Genomic DNA, 9,572 nt, shown 5'->3' with positions numbered 1-9,572 from the left:
TCAACTAACTCTTTAGGAATTAAGCAATGTAGAATGAGGCTGACTTTAGCTCTCTCGAAGTGTTTCCAACCGATCTCAACATTGTGATATCTCTTCCATCTACCAAGAACTTTTATAAGTCTTTTCTTGATCTATTGATGTTTCGTATCTTTCAACCAAACTCTCTTCTACTTCCTTCATAATGAGATTCTTCATCCTGACAGGAGGTCGTGTTGCTGCATTGTTATTGGTGTCTTCTTGATTAGGATACGTTTTAAGTTTATGACGTGGATAACATAACTAGTCCTCATCCATGGGAGTAATCGGTTCCTATATGATGCCTTCCAAACCTTCTACATGACTTTAACTGGTCTATAGAATTTTCGCATCAACTATTGATTCTTATTAGTTTGGAATCGAAGTTGATCGAATCTCAGCTTGATTAGAACTTTGTCTTCACTTTCAAACTTTTTGCAACTTGTGTATCCGACCGGTTATTCTATTCATTCGTTTGGATGTTTCTTTTTTCTGATTAGACACTAGTTCCTTTAGAGATTTGTCTCCACCTTTTTTTGGAGGTATTCGGTTGGACCTCTCCCCAGCATTCGAGTGATCACTAACAAATTCGACATTCAACAAGTCATTTAACTATTTATGAAATTCAGCTAGCTCCGGTTGAGGCATACGACACATATTTGTAATAGACAATCTTGTCCCTAATACTAAATCAATTTTAGATCTATCACTCTAGGTGGAGAAGTCTTATGTTGTGATGTTTTCCTTTAGTGACTGCGAGGTTTCTATTTGAATTTGCTCACTCGAGCCCTCCTCTTCAATAATGGGAATGATGATGAACGTGGGTTCATCATGGGTAAGATTGAGTCTCAATTATAGCGTCGATATCATCTTCACCCTTTTGGTTATCGGGTATGGATCTGAATGATCGTGAGGTCTGGAAATGACCTTGCCTTTAAGAAAAAAAATCTATCCCTAACACAGCATTGAAATCATTCATCTTGATTATCATAAAATTGGTTTGCTCCATCTAAGTCTCCAACTTGATCGAAGTTCTCTTTGCAATTTTTGAGATAGATAAGGCTACAAAATTACAAAATTGATAGTTTCATCGTTCCAGTGTCTTGATGCTAGAGAGTGTTCAAGCATCTCTTTGGTCTCTATCATGAAGTTGTGGATGACTCTAGAATTGATCATTCTACTCTTGGCCGATCTATGGTTAACCAAGACCTCATTCTATTGGCTCTTTTGTCTCTCCCACTCTCTATTGATCATTCTACTCTTGGCCGATCTATGGTTAACCAAGACCTCATTCTATTGGCACATATAATGGCAGTACGTAATGTTTTGTCTCTAATAGAAAAAGGAGCACACCTTTTTGTTACAAGATTTCTTGGTCAATACATATCCACCGTTTGGTTAACGTGAGCCAACATGATACAATATTCATGTGTTTGTTTTAATGAGAATTTATATTGCTTATAATAAATTTAATGACAGTATAATGGAAGATAATGGAAGATGGGGGAGAAATATTTACCTTTGAGGGAACTATAAGTAACAGCTTCCAACATAAGGTTGTTTTAAAAGGACTGATTGGAAGGTAATTTAATTAATTATTTTTTTGTTATTATTATTTTTTTAAAAAGTTATTGAAAAAAAAAAGATAAAATATAATTTATTTTGGCCGAGGTTATGAGAGAAACTGACTTAGGGCTTGCAAATGCATATATCAATGGAGAATTTTCATTAATGATAAAGAAGAAGGTCTTCTTAACATTATTTTGGTGAGCTTAATTACTTCATTTCTTTCTAATCCTAATTAAGGTTGTTAATGATCGCCTTCGTTCATGCGCACCTTCTCTTCTGCAGCTTCTCATTGCTAATAAGGATACAAATTCTTCTAATACAAAGGGAAACAAGACAAGAAGGTAAATATGAATTATAAGACATTTTAAATTACGAGTTTTATTTTGAAGTAACTTAATTGTAACACCCCACCACTAACAAATATTATCAATTTTAGCATGTTACGTATCGTTCCGTTACATATCGTCGTTAGACTCACAGTTTTAAAAATTATTTGTTACGGAGAGGTTTTCACTCCTTTATAAAAAAAATGTATGTGTGTATCCTATCCACTCCCTTAGGGTCCAACGTCCTCGCTAGCACACCGTCCGGTGTCTTGCTCTGATACTATTTGTAATGACCCATTTCCACCATTAACAAATATTGTCTGTTTTAGCCCGATTATGTATCGTCGTCCGCTTCATGGGTTTGAAACGTGTCTGCTCGGGAGAAATTTTCACACCCATATAAGAAATGTTTCATTTTCCTCTTCAACCGAGGTGCATCTCACATTAAATTTTTTTAATAGGTTCTTGAATTTACATTTTTGTGTTTCTAATATATTCATGAACTTTAACAAGTGTTTAATAAGTGTTGGAAATGACCACCATTCAAATATGTCAAAACAAATAGAGCAAAAGGAACAATTTGAGGGGAGAGATGTTTTGAAACAAATAAAGAGAGCATTAGCTTCCAATTCTCTTTGTTGTTATTATGAAAAAATATACCTCTCATGAGTATATATAGTAGAGAAAGTACTAACTAGGTTCCTAAACTTTCTCCTCAAGTTAAGAACGATGGAAGGACTATCTTCATCGTTAAAGCATAAAACTTGTCTATCTACTACTGAACGACTATAGGTTAGTAACTTATTCTATTAACAATACTGTTAAAGCTCATAATAAGTCTCTAAACATTCCATCTTTTATTTTCTTCAAACTTTTGATTTTATATCTATAAACTAGAAATGGAAAGTTAAAATTTGTTAAAGTTCATAGGAATGGAAAGTTACCCAATAAATAAGTCATATACTTATTCAATATTTTAAAAATTGAATTTGTTAAACACGAACATAAAAATTAATTTAGGACAACAATATTAACCTTGAACTGATAATTTTTTAATGTTGGTAATGGTGATCTACTTTTTGTAGCGGATGGTGGTCTCCTCCACTGTTTACCGCAACTATAACATCTGCAAAGTATTTCTTTCAGCATACTTTAAGAAAGAACACTATTGCACAAGCTCGTAAAAATATTTCTCGTCATTACGACCTGGTAGTATATGGATGCATCAGTTTCGTAGTCTTTTTCTTTTCGTCTTTAGATTGATGATATCTCTCCAATCTTATTCGTATTCAATCAAAAGATAACTAGAATAAGGTTGAAAAATAACAAACAAAAGAAAGGTAAGAAATGTATCAACTTTCAAAATAATTATTAATATACCCTCAATATCCAATAACATTTCTAATTATTCTATCTTAATTCCATTTGTATCAAATTATTCTCTCCTATTGAATAATTTTATTTGGTTGTATAGAGCAATGAACTTTTCTCTCTCTTCTTGAATGATACAATGATGTACTCAGTGCCCTAATCCTTACTTCTTAATAGGCAAGAATCAACGAAAAACATAAGATTTTGGATATTGTGTGTGGTTGGGGAACTTTAGCTATTGAAATAGTTAAGCAAACAGGATGTCACTGTACTGATATTACTTTGTCCAAACAACAATTGAAATATGCCCAAAAAAAGGGTTCAAGATCTTGGCCTTCAGGTAATATCTCTTTCTTATGCGCCAGTTCCTTTGTTGCTCTTTGTTGCTTAACAATCAAGAGCTAAAGCTTATCATGAAATACCATCCTTGTTACTTCATAATCAAGTGCTAACCTTGAGATCATATTTTATTAGGGTAGCATTTGGTTACTTAACAACCAAGAGCTATAGCTTGAAGCTTATGACATACCTTAGATTATAATACTTGGTAACATTCACTATCATAAAGTGAGCTTAAGTCATATTAAACTTCTAGACCTCCATAAATCTTGGTTAACCATTAGAGGCACTTTAGTCATTTCTCTTAAGCCTTAGCTTATACCCCTAACTTGATTTAGATTCTAAACTGGATCCAAACATCTTGAAATATTACATAACCCTTCATGTCCTTGTATATAGTCCTTACTTAAAATATTGGATCATTAGGAGGGTATTTGGACCTTAAAATGTTTTAAAGAAACGTTAGGGACATTTTGGTCATTTTACCACCTTAAAATTAGTTCGAACCCCAACCGTGATCAATAGTTCTAAAACTTTATATCATTCTTTCACGTTGTAAAACAATGCTTCATATAAAGTTTCATGATATTAGGAGATCTGTTGGGTAATAAATAAAAGGTAAGTTGTTTTAGGGGTATTATAGTCATTTTACACCATTACTTGGTTTCATTACTAATCATTTTGATCCAACCTTCTTGTAGGATCAAATTAAGTTTCTTCTTTGCCACAGAATTGTCAAGTACTACTAAATATGATAGGATCCTATCTTGGTGAGTTTTCGAATGAAATAAAGCTATTAATAATAATGTGTATATATTATTTGATTAAATGATAGATTTAGTATCTAAACGTGTTATATATATTATTTGTTCAATGTCATCGAAACTTTCATACTAAACTTTTAGTTATAATTTCTTAAGTTATAATTTATTAGACATAAAAATTAAAAAAAATTAAACTAAATTTGTAATTTAACGTTGGCAGCGAGATGATAGAAGCAATTGGCCACGAATTCATGGAAGATTTATTTTGTTCTTGTGAATCAGTGTTAGAGGAAAATGGTCTTGTTGTTCTACATCATCAATTAATTTTTTTTAAAGAACTTTTTAGTGATAATTAATTTTTTTAATTACTCTTTATTTATTTATTTATTATTATTATTATTTATTATTTTGCATTAATTCATATCAGTGTCGGACGAGTCTTATGAAAAGAATATATATTTCGAGGAGGGTACGTACCGTCATTAAGTAGAATAACAACGGCCATGACTGCTACATCAAGGCTTTGGTATATAATTCATTTATGTTCTTCATTTTCAACAATAATTATTAATAATTAATAATGAAAAAAATCCTTTGGGTACCGTGTGGAGTACTTGGAAAATATTGGAATTCATTACTATCAAACATTGAGGTGTTTGGATAAAGAATTTCTTGAACAATCCAAGGTAAGAAACCAAACCATTATTATAATAAATGGTTTCAAATTCCAATCTAATTTATATTTTGTTTCAGCAAAATACTTGAACTCAGGTTTGATCAAGGTTTCATACGAATTTGGGAATACTATTTGTATTACTGCGCTGCTGGGTTTAAATCACGAACCCTTGAGATTATCATGTAATCATATTTTTACGTAAGATATCAAATTAATGTTAAGAATTGTAATCGCCCTAGTTTTCTAGAGATCTAAAGTCCCTACAGTATGTATGACGTAACTTTTCAAACATAAATATTTACCAACATTTTCATAAAACAATTTCATAAACTTAGAAATATTAGATAAAAGAAAGTAGATATTAGAAGTGACAATGCCCTGTTGTAACCAAATGTCTAAGAATTTAAATATAACTGTCATATGCATGTGTCATAATGCATATGTCATAATCTTTACTTGCGATATCGTCGTCAACTGTATATGGACCGGTAATTATATATATATCAGACTAAATATGTAATTGAAGTCATAATCTTGATGTTATATTTAAATTAAAATTATATAATGGCAGATTGTGTTTTGAAGGGCGGGTAATGTGTCAACTTCCAAATTTACTAATTTGGGCCTGAAGTGTAGGCCTGGGCCGAGTGCAAACATGGTTGGGTAATGAGTTATTAGTTACGTTACCCGATCCAGATTCGACGCGAAGTCTACGGATTTCGTCTTCCATACCCGTCTTCTTCGAAAAACACAAAAAAGTTCTCTCTCCTTTAAAAACTATGTGTTGGATCGGTATGGCAACCCTAGAGGGGGGTGAATAGGGTTTTAACAATAAAAGTGTTTAAACGTGATTAATTTTTCTAATGATGAAAACTTTTTACAAATAAGTAGAAGATAATAATTACTAGAACAAAATAATTCAAGTCAAAACAATAATAAGGTAAAACATGCAATAAATCACAATAATAATTTCGAAATTAAATAGGAAAGAATTAGAAAATGTGACCCCGTAGTTTATAGTGGTTCGGTCAAACTCGACCTACTCCACTCCCCAAGCGGCTCTTGGGAATTTGAATAAAGAACTTTCTTGACTCTTTCCACGGATCAGAGCCAAACCACTATACTGCTCTTTTTACGAGTTCAAGAGCAAACTCAATCCTTTCCACGGCGCAGGATCAAACCGGTACAAGTATTTGAATTTGATAACAACACACCACAACTTTCTCAAAGAGTAGATTTACAATTTGAAGCACTCACAACTATTTTCTCACCCTACAATAAAAAAATCTCTCTCACGGATAAGATGAATAAAAATAAAATTGGGAGCTTGGAGAGAGCAAGAAACAATAGAGACTTTGAACAAATGAGGATTGGAGAATTTATGGAAATTGTGTGTTTTAAAATGCGGTGAAGATGAGTTTATATAGAGAAGAAAAGTGGCAAGATGTAGGAATTAATATTGACCATTGGATTGGGTTAGAATAATGGAAGGTGGAGATTAAAAGTGAATAAATAAGAAAATTTTCCAAATTCATTTATTTAAATTTTTTAATATAATAATAATATAATAATATAATAATAAAAAGTTAGGTGAGAAACCGTAAAATGAAAAATTCAAAATTTATTATAAATATAATAATAATAATAATAATAATAAAAACTATGTGAGTAACTACCAAAATTTTAAAATATAATAATATAATAATATAATATAGTAATAATAAAAATCGATGTAAGTAACGGTTAGATTAAAATTTATATTTTGTAAAAATAATTTTATTTAGAAATATAATAATAAGAAAATCTCCACCATTTGTTACTCTTCTAAAATTATAAAGGTCATACTTTGATATATTTTGATTTGTCCATCATTTTGATTTTGCTGCCACATCATCACGTCGGGTATGTTGTCTCGACGGTAATTTCATCGTTTTAGCTCTGATTTAAGTAATTGAAAAGTCATTGAAATCGTTATTGCCGACCTTATACTGTGGACCACAGTTCAAAATACTGAAAATAGTTAATAATTAAGAGTAGGCTTGTTATCATCAAAACATCAATCAATTAATTGATTCAAAGTAATGAAAGTGAGATCAAGGGCCAAAAAGCCAACACTATGCTCCAACGTCTGTTTCCTGTTGTTTTTCCTTTTATGCTTCTCTGTTGGCCCCTCCTCTTCACTCCCATGAGGTTTCACGACTTGTAGATACCTATAATACACAAAACCGAAAACTCAAATATCATTTTCGAGGAAGCACAATGTTGCTAAAGCGTGAAAAGCTTACCTTTCGTGTAAGTGCAGTTGTCGGTGGTTCTTTTCCTGGTGTGGGTTGGTCGTTTCGACGTCGGATCTCCTCAATTTTGTCTTGCAGGAGAACTTTCAAACTCTCTCCCTATCTTGGTATCCTTTTAGTTTTTGTTGTAGGTTGCATTCTAGGAAGGTTGAGGGTCGATTTGTTTTTGTGTTTGGCATGCCGTGGAGTCGAGGGAGGGTGTGGTCGAGGTGAGAAAGATAATTCCTGCGCTCGTTGGAATTCTCGTGAGTCTCCCGCGATCACGCTTAATTTTTTTTAATTGGTGTTATCATTACATTATATACACCTAAAATGAACTTTCGTCCTTAAAAGTCTCAAACTCTTGGATTAACTCAAGGTACTTTTCTCTTATTTTATCCTCTCGCTCCCATGTGGCTTCCTCTGTTTGGTGGTTCTGTCAAAATACTTTTACGAAGACGATATTCCTATGTGTAAGACCTTCACTTCATGGCTAGATTTTAACTGATTTTTTTTCATCACTTAAGTCTTCGTCAATTCGAAGAGGTTTATAGACATGTCATGTATTTCCTTAGCTTGGATACATGGAATACATCGTGTACGCTTGAGAGGGAGGGTGGTAAGACCAACTTATATGCTACCATACCTATTCGCTCTAGGATTTCGAAAGGTTCGATAAAGCGAGGACTTAGCTTACCGTTACGTCCAAACCTCAGAACACGCTTCATAGGAGCCACTCTCAAGAATACCATGTACCCTACCTCAAATACTACGTTCCTATGCCTTACATATATATAGCTCTTTTGTCTGCTTTGCATGGTGCACATCCTTGTAGTGCCTGTTCGCCTACTTCACTCCAGTACAGCAGGGATCTACATTGTTTTTCATATAACGCTTCGAGTGGTGCCATTATGATAATTGCTTGAAAACTACTATTGTACGAGAATTCCATCAGATGCAGCTTGGTAGTCCATAACACATGCTCATAGCGTATCTTCTAACATTTGATTCAACCGCTCCATTTGACCATCTATTTGAGGGTGAAAGACAGTGCTGAAGTCGATGCGAGTACCCAACACTTTCTTGAGTCCACGTCAAAATGCCGATGTAAAGCGGGGGTCTCGATCCGACTCTATCGATACTAGAACTCCATACCACCTCACGATTTCTTTCACATATAGTTGAGCCCATTTTTCTACTGTATGTCGCCTTGCTCGGTAGGAAGAGTGTCGACTTTGTCAATCTATTGACAATTACACAGATTACTGTATAGGCCCTTTAGTGTCCTGAGTAAGCCCACTATGAAGTCCATAACGATATTTTTCCACATCCACTCCGGTATACTTAGAGGTTACAATAGTCCTGTCGTTTTTTTACTATGAGCTTTTACTTGTTGGCACACTAGGCATTTACTCACAAATTTTGCTATATCCTTTTACTCATACTCTGCTACACGAAGTGCTGTTTTAGGTCTTCGTACATCTTGTTACCGCCTCGATGCAGAGAGAATGGTGAGTTGTGTGCTTCAGTCAATATTTTATTTCTTAATTCTTCCACAGCTGGCACACATAGCCGTCTTTCACCTAGAAACCCACCATCTGATGACTTGGAAAAGCTATCCACTGGTCCCATTGTTAGCTGACTCAGTATCTTATTTAGATTGGGGTCCTCTTATTCAAATTCAATAATCCTTTTTCTGAGTGTGGGCTGCACTATGAGTTGAGTCATCTGTGCTATGACTCCCTAAGTTACTCCAACTATGTCAGCTAGCTTGAAATCTGCTTGTACTCGTAACTCTCTAATGATGAGGGTTGGCGAGTGTGCGTTTTACGACTTAGGGTATCTACGACCACGTTTTCTTATCCAGGGTCGTACCCAATATCTATATCATAGTTCTTCATTAATTTTAACTACCTTCACTGCCTCATGTTCAAACTTTTTTTGGGTGAATAAGTACTTTAGGCTTTTATGGTTGGTGTAGATTTCAGTTTTTTCTCCATATAGGCCGTGTCGCCAAATCTTTAATGCGAACACCACTGCGTTCAATTCTAGGTCATGCGTAGGATAGTTTCTTTTTCATATTCTTTGAATTTGACTTGACGCATAGGCAAAAACCTTACTGTGTTAAATCAATATGCACCCTAATCCCTTCTTAGATACATCGCTGTAGATTACATATCCCTACGAGCTTCCCGGCACCGTGAGCACTAGAGCTGACACTAGTTTTTGTTTTAGGTCT

General features: G+C 33.9%; 1 pseudogene; it reads left to right on the top strand.

Annotated features, from left to right (window-relative positions):
- The first annotated feature begins 1,323 nt into the window (after window positions 1-1,323).
- LOC111785026 lies at window positions 1,324-5,246 on the top strand (annotated as a pseudogene).
- The last annotated feature ends 4,326 nt before the right edge of the window (window positions 5,247-9,572 follow it).

Source organism: Cucurbita pepo, unplaced genomic scaffold (assembly GCF_002806865.2).
Source record: "Cucurbita pepo subsp. pepo cultivar mu-cu-16 unplaced genomic scaffold, ASM280686v2 Cp4.1_scaffold000335, whole genome shotgun sequence".
NCBI lineage: Eukaryota > Viridiplantae > Streptophyta > Magnoliopsida > Cucurbitales > Cucurbitaceae > Cucurbita > Cucurbita pepo.
This window is presented reverse-complemented; position numbering and strand designations above follow the sequence as displayed.